Below are 14321 nucleotides of genomic sequence, written 5' to 3'. Positions count from 1 at the left end.
AATCCCACGACACTTAAACCCACTAACCCCACGTCACTTTAACCCACTAACCCCACGTCACTTAAACCCACTAACCCCAGGACACTTAAACCCACTAACCCCACGTCACTTAAACCCACTAACCCCACGTCACTTAAACCCACTAACCCCACGTCACTTAAACCCACTAACCCCACGTCAATTAAACCCAATAACCCCACGTCACTTAAACCCAATAACCCCACGACACTTAAACCCACTAACCCCACATCACTTAAACCCACTAACCCCACGACACTTAAACCCACTGACCCCACGTCACTTAAACCCACTAACCCCATGTCACTTAAACCCACTAACCCCACGTCACTTAAACCCACTAACCCCACGACACTTAAACCCACTGACCCCACGTCACTTAAACCCACTAACCCCACGTCACTTAAACCCACTAACTCTACGACACTTAAACTCACTAACCCCACGTCACTTAAACCCACTAACCCCACGTCACTTAAACCCACTAACCCCACGTCACTTAAACCCACTAACCCCACGTCACTTAAACCCACTAACCCCACGTCACTTAAACCCACTAACCCCACGTCACTTAAACCCACTAACCCCACGTCACTTAAACCCACTAACCCCACGTCACTTAAACCCACTAACCCCACGTCACTTTAACCGACTAACCCCACGTCACTTAAACCCACTAACCCCACATCACTTACACCCACTAACCCCACGTCACTTAAACCCACAAACCCCACGTTACTTAAACCCACTAACCCCACATCACTTAAACCCACTAACCCCACGACACTTACACCCACTAACCCCACGACACTTAAACCCACTAACCCCATGACACTTAAACCCACTAACCCCACGTCACTTAAACCCACTAACCCCACGACACTTAAACCCACTAACCCCACATCACTTACACCCACTAACCCCACGTCACTTACACCCACTAACCCCACGTCACTTAAACCCACTAACCCCACGTCACTTAAACCCACTAACCCCACGTCACTTAAACCCACTAACCCCACGTCACTTAAACCCACTAACCCCACGTCACTTTAACCGACTAACCCCACGTCACTTAAACCCACTAACCCCACATCACTTACACCCACTAACCCCACGTCACTTAAACCCACAAACCCCACGTTACTTAAACCCACTAACCCCACATCACTTAAACCCACTAACCCCACGACACTTACACCCACTAACCCCACGACACTTAAACCCACTAACCCCATGACACTTAAACCCACTAACCCCACGTCACTTAAACCCACTAACCCCACGACACTTAAACCCACTAACCCCACATCACTTACACCCACTAACCCCACGTCACTTACACCCACTAACCCCACGTCACTTAAACCCACTAACCCCACGTCACTTAAACCCACTAACCCCACGTCACTTAAACCCACTAACCCCACGTCACTTAAACCCACTAACCCCACGTCACTTTAACCGACTAACCCCACGTCACTTAAACCCACTAACCCCACATCACTTACACCCACTAACCCCACGTCACTTAAACCCACAAACCCCACGTTACTTAAACCCACTAACCCCACGTCACTTAAACCCACTAACCCCACGACACTTACACCCACTAACCCCACGACACTTAAACCCACTAACCCCATGACACTTAAACCCACTAACCCCACGTCACTTAAACCCACTAACCCCACGTCACTTAAACCCACTAACCCCACGACACTTAAACCCACTAACCCCACGTCACTTAAACCCACTAACCCCACGTCACTTAAACCCACTAACCCCACGTCACTTAAACCCACTAACCCCACGTCACTTACACCCACTAACCCCACGTCACTTAAACCCACTAACCCCACGACACTTAAACCCACTAACCCCACGTCACTTAAACCCACTAACCCCACGTCACTTAAACCCACTAACCCCGCGTCACTTAAACCCACTAACCCCACGTCACTTAAACCCACTAACCCCACGTCACTTAAACCCACTAACCCCACGTCACTTAAACCCACTAACCCCACGTCACTTAAACCCACTAACCCCACGTCACTTAAACCCACTAACCCCACGACACTTAAACCCACTAACCCCACGTCACTTAAACCCACTAACCCCACGACACTTAAACCCACTAACCCTAGGACACTTAAACCCACTAACCCCACGTCACTTAAACCCACTAACCCTAGGACGCTTAAACCCACTAACCCCACGTCACTTAAACCCACTTACCCCATGTCACTTAAACCCACTAACCCCACGACACTTAAACCCAATAACCCCACGACACTTAAACCCACTAACCCCACGTCACTTAAATCCACTAACCCCACGTCACTTAAACCCACTAACCCCACGTCACTTAAACCCACTAACCCCACGACACTTAAACCCACTAACCCCACGTCACTTAAACCCACTAACCCCACGACACTTAAACCCACTAACCTCACGTCACTTAAACCCACTAACCCCACGTCACTTAAACCCACTAACCCCACGTCACTTAAACCCACTAACCCCACGTCACTTAAACCCACTAACCCCACGTCACTTAAACCCCCTAACCCCACGTCACTTAAACCCACTAACCCCACGTCACTTAAACCCACTAACCCCACGACACTTAAACCCACTAACCCCACGACACTTAAACCCACTAACCCCACGTCACTTAAACCCACTAACCCCAGGACACTTAAACCCACTAACCCCACGTCACTTAAACCCACTAACCCCACGTCACTTAAACCCACTACCCCCCCGTCACTTAAACCCACTAACCCCACGACACTTAAACACACTAACCCCACGTCACTTAAACCCACTAACCCCACGTCACTTAAACCCACTAACCCCACGTCACTTAAACCCACTAACCCCACGTCACTTAAACCCACTAACCCTACGTCACTTAAACCCACTAACCCCACGACACTTAAACCCACTAACTCCACGACACTTAAACCCACTAACCCCACGTCACTTAAACCCACTAACCCCACGACACTTAAACCCACTAACCCCACGACACTTAAACCCACTAACCCCACGTCACTAACACCCACTAACCCCATGTCACTTAAACCCACGTCACTTAAACCCACTAACCCCACGTCACTTAAACCCCCTAACCCCACGTCACTTAAACCCACTAACCCCACGTCACTTAAACCCACTAACCCCACGACACTTAAACCCACTAACCCCACGACACTTAAACCCACTAACCCCACGTCACTTAAACCCACTAACCCCAGGACACTTAAACCCACTAACCCCACGTCACTTAAACCCACTAACCCCACGTCACTTAAACCCACTAACCCCCCGTCACTTAAACCCACTAACCCCACGACACTTAAACACACTAACCCCACGTCACTTAAACCCACTAACCCCACGTCACTTAAACCCACTAACCCCACGTCACTTAAACCCACTAACCCCACGTCACTTAAACCCACTAACCCCACGTCACTTAAACCCACTAACCCCACGTCACTTAAACCCACTAACCCCACGTCACTTAAACCCACTAACCCTACGTCACTTAAACCCACTAACCCCACGACACTTAAACCCACTAACTCCACGACACTTAAACCCACTAACCCCACGTCACTTAAACCCACTAACCCCACGACACTTAAACCCACTAACCCCACGTCACTTAAACCCACTAACCCCACGACACTTAAACCCACTAACCCCACGTCACTAACACCCACTAACCCCATGTCACTTAAACCCACGTCACTTAAACCCACTAACCCCATGTCACTTAAACCCATTAACCCCACGACACTTAAACACACTAACCCCACGTCACTTAAACACACTAACCCCACGACACTTAAACCCACTAACCCCAGGACACTCAAACCCACTAACCCCACGACACTTAAACCCACTAACCCCACGACACTTACACCCACTAACCCCACGTCACTTAAACCCACTAACCCCACGTCACTTAAACCCACTAACCCCACGTCACTTAAACCCACTAACCCCACGTCACTTAAACCCACTAACCCCACGACACTTAAACCCACTAACCCCACGACACTTAAACCCACTAACCCCACGACACTTAAACCCACTAACCCCACGTCACTTAAACCCACTAACCCCACGTCACTTAAACCCACTAACCCCACGTCACTTAAACCCACTAACCCCACGACACTTAAACCCACTAACCCCACGACACTTAAACCCACTAACCCCACGTCACTTAAACTCACTAACCCCACGTCACTTAAACCCACTAACCCCACGTCACTTAAACCCACTAACCCTACGTCACTTAAACCCACTAACCCCACGACACTTAACCCCACGTCACTTAAACCCACTAACCCCACGACACTTAAACCCACTAACCCCACGTCACTTAAACCCACTAACCCCACGTCACTTAAACCCACTAACCCCACGTCACTTAAACCCACTAACCCCACGTCACTTAAACCCACTAACCCCACGTCACTTAAACCCACTAACCCCACGTCACTTAAACCCACTAACCCCACGACACTTAAACCCACTAACCCCACGACACTTAAACCCACTAACCCCACGTCACTTAAACTCACTAACCCCACGTCACTTAAACCCACTAACCCCACGTCACTTAAACCCACTAACCCTACGTCACTTAAACCCACTAACCCCACGACACTTAAACCCACTAACCCCACGTCACTTAAACCCACTAACCCCACGACACTTAAACCCACTAACCCCACGTCACTTAAACCCACTAACCCCACGTCACTTAAACCCACTAACCCCAGGACCTTTTGCCACACAAGGAACTCGTTGACCGTTCAACATAATCGCTTCCCAAGCCGTAAACTTCTCCTCACGTTTTACTTTTTCTCTCACGCGAGCTCCTAAAAACTTTAAACCTCTAAACGATTAAACTCCACCCAGCGAACTCCCGGTACAAGAGACCGAGGAGGGTAGGCCGAAGCCTACGGTCTCGCCTGGCTGGCGCGGCCGGGGAGGAAGGGGCGGGGGGCGGCGAGGGGTTCCCAGGCCGTAGACTTGCCCGAACGCCTTGAGCGAAGCCGGCGATGGTTCGTCGGAGTCTCGAAGTGTGGGGACGACGTTGCCTCCACCCCTCTCCCCCCACCCACCGCCCGCCGGCGAGTAACTTTAATAGAAAGTTATCTCTCAGTTACCGCCACTTTAATCCTTGTTTCGGTTTTTTTTAAGATTAAAAAAAGTAGGTGACGGACTTTTTTAAGATGGCGGCAGCGCACAAGCTTCTGAGGGCGGCGGTGGCGGGGGGAGGGTTGTGATGCGGTCGCCTCGTGATGACGCCGCTTCACTCAGCGGTGGCTTCGGACGGGGAGAGGGAGGGAGGTGGCGGGAGATCGATCCGCCGGAATCGATTAGTCGCCACGCCTTTTACGCGCCAAAAAACATCGATTCCGATCTGCGGCGACTTTCGTGTTCGAAGGCGGGTTGGGGTGTTGTATCGACCGGTGACATTGGTAGAATCGATTTCATTAAGGCTATGTCGGTGTTAAAAGGAGGCAATCGATTCCGTTATGCAATCGAAAGATTAGAAAACCGATTTCGAATTCGAGGAATTCCGAAAGAAAGTGGGGGGTGGATGACGTCATAGCGCCGCGGGTGGGGCGTGCCTCGAGCGATGACGTCGCCACACAGGAATCCCGGAGGGTGCAAATGACGTCACACAGTAATAAAGTGGATGTGGGTGAATCATGGGTCTGTGTGGGTTTGTGTGTGTGTGTGTGGTGAGTCTTCGGGTCTGTGTGTGTGTCTGTGTGTATGTCTGTGAGTCTGTGGGTCTGTGTGTGTGTCTGATTTACTGAGCATTTCTGTGAGGTCCTGGGGGAGGGGAAATCCCTCGGCCAGGAAAACATCGTGGCACAAAGTGAGGATGACCCTGCTGAGGCTGCGGTGCCTCAAATATTGGAAGAAGTCACCCCCTGTGAGTGGCTGGCTGAGTTTCCATCTGTTGAGGAAGTACTGAAGGCGATCCGGAGTCTGAGACCAGGAAAGGCAGCAGGCAGAGATGATCTCCCAAGCGAAATGCTGAGGGAGGGTGGCGTTTGTGCACAGACTGCCCTATATGACATAATAACAACAGTCTGGACCACTGAACGGGTTCCGCAGGATTGGAAGGATGCCCTGGTGGTCCCCTTCTTTAAGAAGGGGGACCGCACAGACTGTAACAACTACAGGGGCATCTCACTCCTCAGTGTGCCGGGAAAGGTCCTGGCAAGGATTATTCAACATCGCCTTGCCAGGCACGCTGAGGAGAGGCTTGCGGAGCCCCAATGCGGTTTCAGGAAAGGGTGGTCCTGCACAGATGCCATATTCTCTGTCCGTCTGCTACAGCAGAGGTGTAGGGAATTCCAACAAGACCTACATCTCTGCTTTATTGACCTGGTCAAGGCCTATGATACCATCAGTAGGCCTGGGCTCTGGGTTGTTCTTCGTGCTTTTGGAGTCCCTGACCCTCTGCTCAAGATCATTAAGGACCTTCATGATGGTGAACGGGCCCGGGTAAAACTACGTGGCCGGGAGTCAGAGCCATTCCCTGTACACGTTGGGGTGCGACAGGGATGTCCTCTGGCTCCCACATTATTTAACATTTATTTTGACCACGTAGTTCGTGAAACCTTCAATAGCTGTACCGGGGGAATCTCCATTTGGTACAGATAGAATGGGAAGCTGATCGATACCCAGGTGCGGTCAAGGGATGGCTCCCTATTGCTCAACCACGTTATGTATGCTGATGATTTGGTAATAGCTGCTCATTCAGAGGAGGAGTTGGAGACACTGCTGCTGAGACTGGAGCGTGCCATTAAGAGATGGGGCCTTACCATCAGCCCCACCAAAACTAAGCACCTGCCTGGGTATTTTGTACCATCGGACACTCCACCCCCACAACTCCCAATCGGTGATGGGGCAGTTGTGGAGAGAGTGGAGAGTTTCCCATACCTGGGCACTGTGCTTATGACCGGCTCCAGTTTAACAGCAGAGGTCTCACTCCGAATCAGTCGAGCGGCAATATCTTTTCATCGGTTGCGTAACACTGTGTGGAAGCTACCTGGTCTGTCGCTCCGCACTAAGCTTCAGGTCTTCTTGGCCACGGTCATTCCCTCCCTTCTCTACGCTTGCAAAACGTGGACCCCCCAAATGGAACATCTTCGCCGGTTAGAAACATTTAAGCTAGCCTGCCCACGATACATCCTGGGTTTAACCAGGCTGGATTGTGTGAGGAGCTCACAAATCCTTGAAAGATCTGGGCAAGGTCCCATCGGTGAGCTTCTCCGGGTGGACTTGCCGATGACTGGTACCAGCGGTGTCAAGATCGGCCTCTGAGGAGGAGGCTCGTGAAGGACGCTATTGGGCAGTTGGAGGCAGTCGCCCTCCAACAACAATGGAGGGCGGAGGAGCGACGCTCACAACAACGAGCAGAGCGCCGGGTGGCTAAAGCACAGCAGGTTGGCACAGTAGGGGGCACAGGTGGTGCATCAGCCAGTCATCTCAGTCATCTCTGTCAGTCGACCCGTGGCACCTGGGTCTGCCCCGTGACCTCCTGCAAGCGGGCGTTCGACTCTTCACGTGGCCTCAAGGTGCACATGGCCTGGCACAAGCGTCGTGGTGACGTCACCGCCACTTAGTGGCGAATGGCGGTTGTTGTTGTTGTGTGTCTCTGTGTGTGAGCCTGTGAGTCTGTGTGTGTGGGTTTGTGTGGGTGTGGTGAGTCTATGGTTCTCTGTATAATGAGTCTCGGGGTCTCTGTGTGAGTCTGTGGGTCTCTGTGTGTGAGTCTGTGGGTCTCTGTGTGTGAGTCTGTGGGTCTCTGTGTGATGAGTCTGTGGGTCTCTGTGTGTGAGTCTGTGGGTTTCTGTGTGTGAGTTTGTAGGTCTCTGTGTGTGAGTCTGTGGGTCTCTGTGCGAGTCTGTGGGTCTCTGTGCGAGTCTATGGGTCTCTGTAATGAGTCTAGGGGTCTCCGTGTGAGTGGGTATATGAGTCTGTGTGTGTGGGGTCTCTGTGTGTGAGTCTATGGGTCTCTGTGTGAGTATATGGGTATCTGTGTGAGTCTATGGGTCTCTATGTGATTCTATGGGACTCTGTATGAGTCTATGGGTCTCTGTGTGAGTCTATGGGTCTCTGTGTGAGTCTATGGGACTCTATGTGAGTCTATGGGTCTCTGTGTGAGTGTATGGCTATCTGTGTGATTGTATGGGTCTCTGTGTGAGTATATGGGTCTTTGTGTGAGTGTATGGGTATCTGTATTAGTCTATGGGTCTCTGTGTAAGTCTGTGGATCTTTGTGTGAGTGTATGGGTCTCTGTGTGAGTGTATGGGTATCTGTATTAGTCTATGGGTCTCTGTGTAAGTCTGTGGGTCTTTGTGTCAGTGTATGGGTAGCTGTGTGAGTCTATGGGTCTCTGTGTGATTGTATGGGTCTCTGTGTGCGTCTATGCGTCTCTGTGTGAGTCTCTTGATCTCTGCGGATGTGAGTGGATGAGCGAGTGTGTGGACCATCAATGTCTTTGTGGGTGGGTGAGTGAATTTGTGGGTGTGTGAATGTGAGTTGGTGTTGGTGTGTGAGTGTGTAAGTCGGTGAGTGGGTGGGTGAGTGTGTGAGTAATTGGGTGTGTGAGTGGGTGGGTCTGTACGTCTGTGTGGGCGTGTGAGTGGATGGGTGAGTGAGTGTGCCGAGTGGTTGGGTGACTGTGTGAACACGTGAATTAGGAGAATCGTGTGTGTGCGTGTGAGTGGGGAGCGGTGGTGCAGTGGTTAGCGCGCTGCGCTACCCAACATCCTGAGTTCGAGTCCCGCTCACGGATACCGACACCACCAGTGACGATTATCAGAACCGGTCCCGGGCCTCTCCTAGGTTGACTCAGCCTCAAATGAGTACCTGGTGCGGTGTGTAGTAATCATCGCCATCGGGGAGACAAAGACGGCCGGGCATGGTGCTGGCCACCCACCCGTGTGCTGTACCGGCCTTCATAGGCGCTGCTGCTACTCGCTAACAGCACTTGCCCCAACATTCTGCTAAGGCTACACAGGGGATCTTTGTCTTTGTTTGTCAGTGAGTTTGTGGGTGGGTTTGTGAGTAAGTTTGAGTGAGTTTGTGGGTGAGTTTGTGGGTGAGTTTGTGGATGAGTTTGTGGGTGAGTTTGTGGGTGAGTTTGTGGGTGAGTTTGTGGGTGAGTTTGTGAGTGAGTTTGTGGGTGAGTTTGTGGGTGAGTTTGTGAGCGAGTTTGTGGGTGAGTTTGTGAGTGAGTTTGTGGGTGAGTTTGTGGGTGAGTTTGTGAGTGAGTTTGTGGGTGAGTTTGTGAGTGAGTTTGTGGGTGAGTTTGTGAGTGAGTTTGTGGGTGAGTTTGTGAGTGAGTTTGTGAGTGAGTTTGTGGGTGAGTTTGTGAGTGAGTTTGTGAGTGAGTTTGTGAGTGAGTTTGTGGGTGAGTTTGTGAGTGAGTTTGTGAGTGAGTTTATGGGTGAGTTTGTGAGCGAGTTTGTGGGTGAGTTTGTGAGTGAGTTTGTGAGTGAGTTTGTGGGTGAGTTTGTGAGTGAGTTTGTGGGTGAGTTTGAGTGAGTTTGTGGGTAAGTTTGAGCGAGTTTGTGAGTGGGTTTGTGAGTGAGTTTGTGGGTGTGTTTGTGGGTGACTTCGTGAGTTGACTATCGTGCTCTGCGGGAGGCGCATTGCCCCAAACGTCGCCGATTGTCAGTCTCCATGTCCAGGCGCCAGACACGCAGTGCCGCTAGGCGGACAGCAGGTGGCGGTCACGAGTCTCTGGGTCTCTGTGTGGTGAGTCTGTGGGTCTCTGTGTGGTGAGTCTGTGGGTCTCTGTGTGATGAGTCTATGGGTCTCTGTGTGTGAGTCTATGGGTCTCTGTGTGATGAGTCTATGGGTCTCTGTGTGGTGAGTCTATGGGTCTCTATGTGGTGAGTCTATGGGTCTCTGTGTGATGAGTCTATGGGTCGCTGTGTGGTGAGTCTGTGGGTAACTGTGTGGTGAGTCTATGGGTCTCTGTGCGGTGAGTCTATGGGTCTCTGTGTGGTGAGTCTATGGGTCTCTGTGTGGCGAGTCTATGGGTCTCTGTGTGGTGAGTCTATGTCTCTGTGTGGTGAGTCTAAGGGTCTCTGTGTGGTGAGTCTACGCGTCTCTGTGTGGTGAGTCTATGCGTTTCTGTGTGGTGAATCTATGGGTCTCTGTGTGGTGAGTCTATGAGTCTCTGTGTGATGAGTCTATGGGTCTATGTGTGGTGAGTCTATGGGTCTCTGTGTGATGAGTCTATGGGTCTCTGTGTGGTGAGTCTGTGGGTCTATGTGCGGTGAGTCTATGGGTCTCTGTGTGGTGAGTCTATGGGTCTCTGTGTGGTGAGTCTATGGGTCACTGTGTGGTGAATCTATGGGTCTCTGTGTGATGAGTCTATGGGTCGCTGTGTGGTGAGTCTATGGGTAACTGTGTGGTGAGTCTATGGGTCTCTGTGTGGTGAGTTTATGGGTCTCTGTGTGGTGAGTCTATGGGTCTCTGTGTGGTGAGTTTATGGGTCTCTGTGTGGTGAGACTATGGGTCTCTGTGTGGTGAGTTTATGGGTCTGTGTGGTGAGTCTATGGGTCTCTGTCTGGTGAGTCTATGGGTCTCTGTGTGGTGAGTCTTTGGGTCTCTGTGTGGCGAGTCTATGGGTCTCTGTGCGGTGAGTCTATGTCTCTGTGTGGTGAGTCTATGGGTCTCTGTGTGGTGAGTCTATGGGTCTCTGTGTGATGAGTCTATGGGTCTCTGTGTGGTGAGTCTATGGGTCTCTGTGTGGTGAGTCTATGGGTCTCTGTGTGGTGAGTCTGTGGGTCTATGTGCGGTCAGTCTATGGGTCTCTGTGTTATGGGTCTATGGGTCTCTGTGTGGTGAGTCTATGGGTCTCTGTGTGGTGAGTCTATGGGTCTTTGTGTGGTGAGTATATGGGTCTCTTGTGGTGAGTCTATGGGTCTCTGTGTGATGAGCCTGTGGGTCTCTGTGCGGTGAAGGTATGGGTCTCTGTGTGGTGAGTCTACGGGTCTCTGTGTGTTGAGTCTATGGGTCTCTCTGTGGTGAGTCTACGGGTCTCTGTGTGGTGAGTCTATGGGTCTCTGTGTGGTGAGTCTGTGGGTCTCTGTGTGGTGAGACTATGGGTCTCTGTGTGGTGAGTCTATGGGTCTCTGTGTGGTGAGTCTACGGGTCTCTGTGTGGTGAGTTTATGGGTCTCTGTGTGGTGAGTCCATGGGTCTCTGTGTGGTGAATCTATGGGTCTCTGTGTGGTGAGTCTATGTGTCTCTGTGTGGTGAGTCTGTGGGTCTCTGTGTGGTGAGTCTATGGGTCTCTGTGTGATGAGTCTGTGGGTCTCTGTGTGGTGAGACTATGGGTCTCCGTGTGGTGAGTCTACGGGTCTCTGTGTGTTGAGTCTATGGGTCTCTCTGTGGTGAGTCTATGGGACCCTATGTGGTGAGTCTATGGGTCTCTGTGTGATGAGTCTGTGGGTCTCTGTGTGGTGAGACTATGGGTCTCTGTGTGGTGAGTCTACGGGTCTCTGTGTGTTGAGTCTATGGGCCTCTCTGTGGTGAGTCTATGGGTCTCTGTGTGGTGAGTCGATGGGTCTCTGTGTGGTGAGTCTATGGGTCTCTGTGTGGTGAGTCTATGGGTTTCTGTGTGGTGAGTCGATGGGTCTCTACGTGGCGAGTCTATGGGTCTCTGTGTGATGAGTCTGTGTCTCTGTGTGGTGAATCTATGGGTCTCTATGTGGTGAGTCTGTCTCTGTGTGGTGAGTCTATGTGTCTCTGTGTGGTGAGTCTATGCGTCTGTGTGTGGTGAGTCTATGGGTCTCTGTGTGGTGAGTCTATGTGTCTCTGTGTGGTGAGTCTATGGGTCTCTGTGTGATGAGTCTGTGGGTCTCTGTGTGGTGAGACTATGGGTCTCTGTGTAGTGAGTCTACGGGTCTCTGTGTGGTGAGTCTATGGGTCTCTGTGTGGTGAGTCTATGGGTCTCTGTGTGATGAGTCTATGGGTCTCTGTGTGGTGAGTCTATGGGTCTCTGTGTGGTGAGTCTATGGGTCTCTGTGTGGTGAGTCTGTGGGTCTATGTGCGGTGAGTCTATGGGTCTCTGTGTTATGGGTCTATGGGTCTCTGTGTGGTGAGTCTATGGGTCTCTGTGTGGTGAGTCTATGGGCCTCTGTGTGGTGAGTCTATGGATCTCTGTGTGGTGAGTCTATGGGTCTCTGTGTGGTGAGTCTATGGGTCTTTGTGTGGTGAGTCTATGGGTCTCTGTGTGGCGAGTCTATGGGTCTCTATGTGGTGAGTCTATGGGTCTCTATGTGGTGAGTCTATGGGTCTCTGTGTGGTGAGACTATGGGTCTCTGTGTGTTGAGTCTATGGGTCTCTCTGTGGTGAGTCTATGGGTCTCTATGTGGTGGGTCTATGGGTCTCTGTGTGATGAGTCTGTGGGTCTCTGTGTGGTGAGACTATGGGTCTCTGTGTGGTGAGTCTACGGGTCTCTGTGTGTTGAGTCTATGGGTCTCTCTGTGGTGAGTCTATGGGTCTCTGTGTGGTGAGTCGATGGGTCTCTGTGTGTTGAGTCTATGGGTCTCTGTGTGGTGAGTCTATGGGTTTCTGTGTGGTGAGTCTGTGTCTCTGTGTGGTGAATCTATGGGTCTCTATGTGGTGAGTCTATGTCTCTGTGTGGTGAGTCTATGTGTCTCTGTGTGGTGAGTCTATGCGTCTCTGTGTGGTGAGTCTATGGGTCTGTGTGTGGTGAGTCTATGTATCTCTGTGTGGTGAGTCTATGGGTCTCTGTGTGGTGAGTCTATGTGTCTCTGTGTGGTGAGTCTATGGGTCTCTGTGTGGTGAATCTATGGGTCTCTATGTGGTGAGTCTATGTCTCTGTGTGGTGAGTCTATGCGTCTCTGTGTGGTGAGTCTATGGGTCTGTGTGTGGTGAGTCTATGTATCTCTGTGTGGTGAGTCTATGGGTCTCTGTGTGGTGAGTCTATGTGTCTCTGTGTGGTGAGTCTATGGGTCTCTGTGTGGTGAGTCTATGTGTCTCTGTGTGGTGAGTCTATGGGTCTCTGTGTGGTGAGTCTATGGGTCTCTGTGTGGTGAATCCATGTGTCCCTGTGTGGTGAGTCTATGGGTCTCTGTGTGGTGAGTCTATGGGTCTCTGTGTGGTGAGTCTATGGGTCTCTGTGTGATGAGTCTGTGGGTCTCTGTGTGGTGAGTCTATGAGTCTCTGTGTGGTGAGTCTGTGGGTCTCTGTGTGGTGAGTCTGTGGGTCACTGTGTGGTGAGTCTATGGGTCTCTGTGTGGTGAGTCTATGTGTATCTGTGTGGTGAGTCTATGTGTCTCTGTGTGGTGAGTCTATGTGTCTCTGTGTGGTGAGTCTGTGGGTCTCTGTGTGGTGAGTCTGTGGGTCTCTGTGTGGTGAGTCTGTGGGTCACTGTGCGATGAGTCTGTGGGTCTCTGTGTGGTGAGTCTATGGGTATGTGTGGTGAGTCTATGGGCTTCTGTGTGGTGAGTCTATGGGTCTCTGTGTGGTGAGTCTATGGGTCTCTGTGTTGAGTTATTGGTGACCAGGTTGAGACAATCAACTCGCTGAGATTAGATTTTTTTAAATGTATCACAAAAAAGACAAAGATCCCCCGTATAGCCTTTAATAGACTGTTGGAGCAAGTGCTTTTAACGAGCGCCATTGAAAGGCCTGCACTGTGGCAGACGAGGGGGTGGGTGGCCAGCACCACGCCCGTCCGCCTTTGTCTCTCCAGTGGCGATGTTTATTACATGCATTGACATCACCACGACGCCTGTGCCAGGCTAGGTGCACGTTGAGGCCACTTGAAGTGTCAGAGCCCCCTGCTGGCAGGAGGAGGTCACGGGGCAGACCCAGGTGCCACGGGTCGACTGACTGAGATGACTGGCTGATGCACCACCTGTGCCCCCTACTGTGCCAACCTGCTGTGCTTTAGCCACCCGGCGCTCCGCTCGTTGTTGTGAGCGTCGCTCCTCCGCCCTCCGTTGTTGTTGGAGGGCGACTGCCTCCAACTGCCCATTAGGGTACTTCACGAGCCTACTCCACAGAGGCCGATCTTGACACCGCTGGTACCAGTCATCGGCAAGTCCACTCAGCTCCACGTCCTCCTGTACCACATCACTCCATCTCTTCTCTAGCCCCTGCCGCGCCCGTTTAGCCCCCTCGATCTGGCTGAACAAAAGCTGTTTCGGCATGCGGTGGCTGGGCATGCGGGCTACATGACCCAGCCAACGCAGC

General features: G+C 51.6%; 1 protein-coding gene and 1 long non-coding RNA gene across 2 annotated transcripts in view; one reads left to right on the top strand and one right to left on the bottom strand.

Moving 5' to 3' along the window:
• LOC116957167 (uncharacterized) overlaps positions 1 to 5482 on the bottom strand; it is a 32255-nt gene extending 26773 nt beyond the window's left edge. The window contains exon 1 of the mRNA XM_032979147.2: positions 5087 to 5482. The gene's annotated coding sequence lies outside the window, so the exon portion shown is untranslated. The remainder of the gene's footprint in view (positions 1 to 5086) is intronic.
• The window catches only part of LOC142908102 (uncharacterized), a 228097-nt gene that overhangs the window by 209389 nt on the left and 4387 nt on the right, over positions 1 to 14321 (top strand). The window lies entirely within an intron of this gene.

This window comes from Petromyzon marinus, assembly GCF_048934315.1.
Source record: "Petromyzon marinus isolate PM22_M1 ecotype Great Lakes invasive population chromosome 70 unlocalized genomic scaffold, UKy_Petmar_22M1.pri1.0 chr70_unloc.2, whole genome shotgun sequence".
Taxonomy (NCBI): Eukaryota; Metazoa; Chordata; class Hyperoartia; order Petromyzontiformes; family Petromyzontidae; genus Petromyzon; species Petromyzon marinus.
Note: the sequence above shows the minus strand (reverse complement) of the source record. Positions and strands in the feature narration are given on the sequence as shown.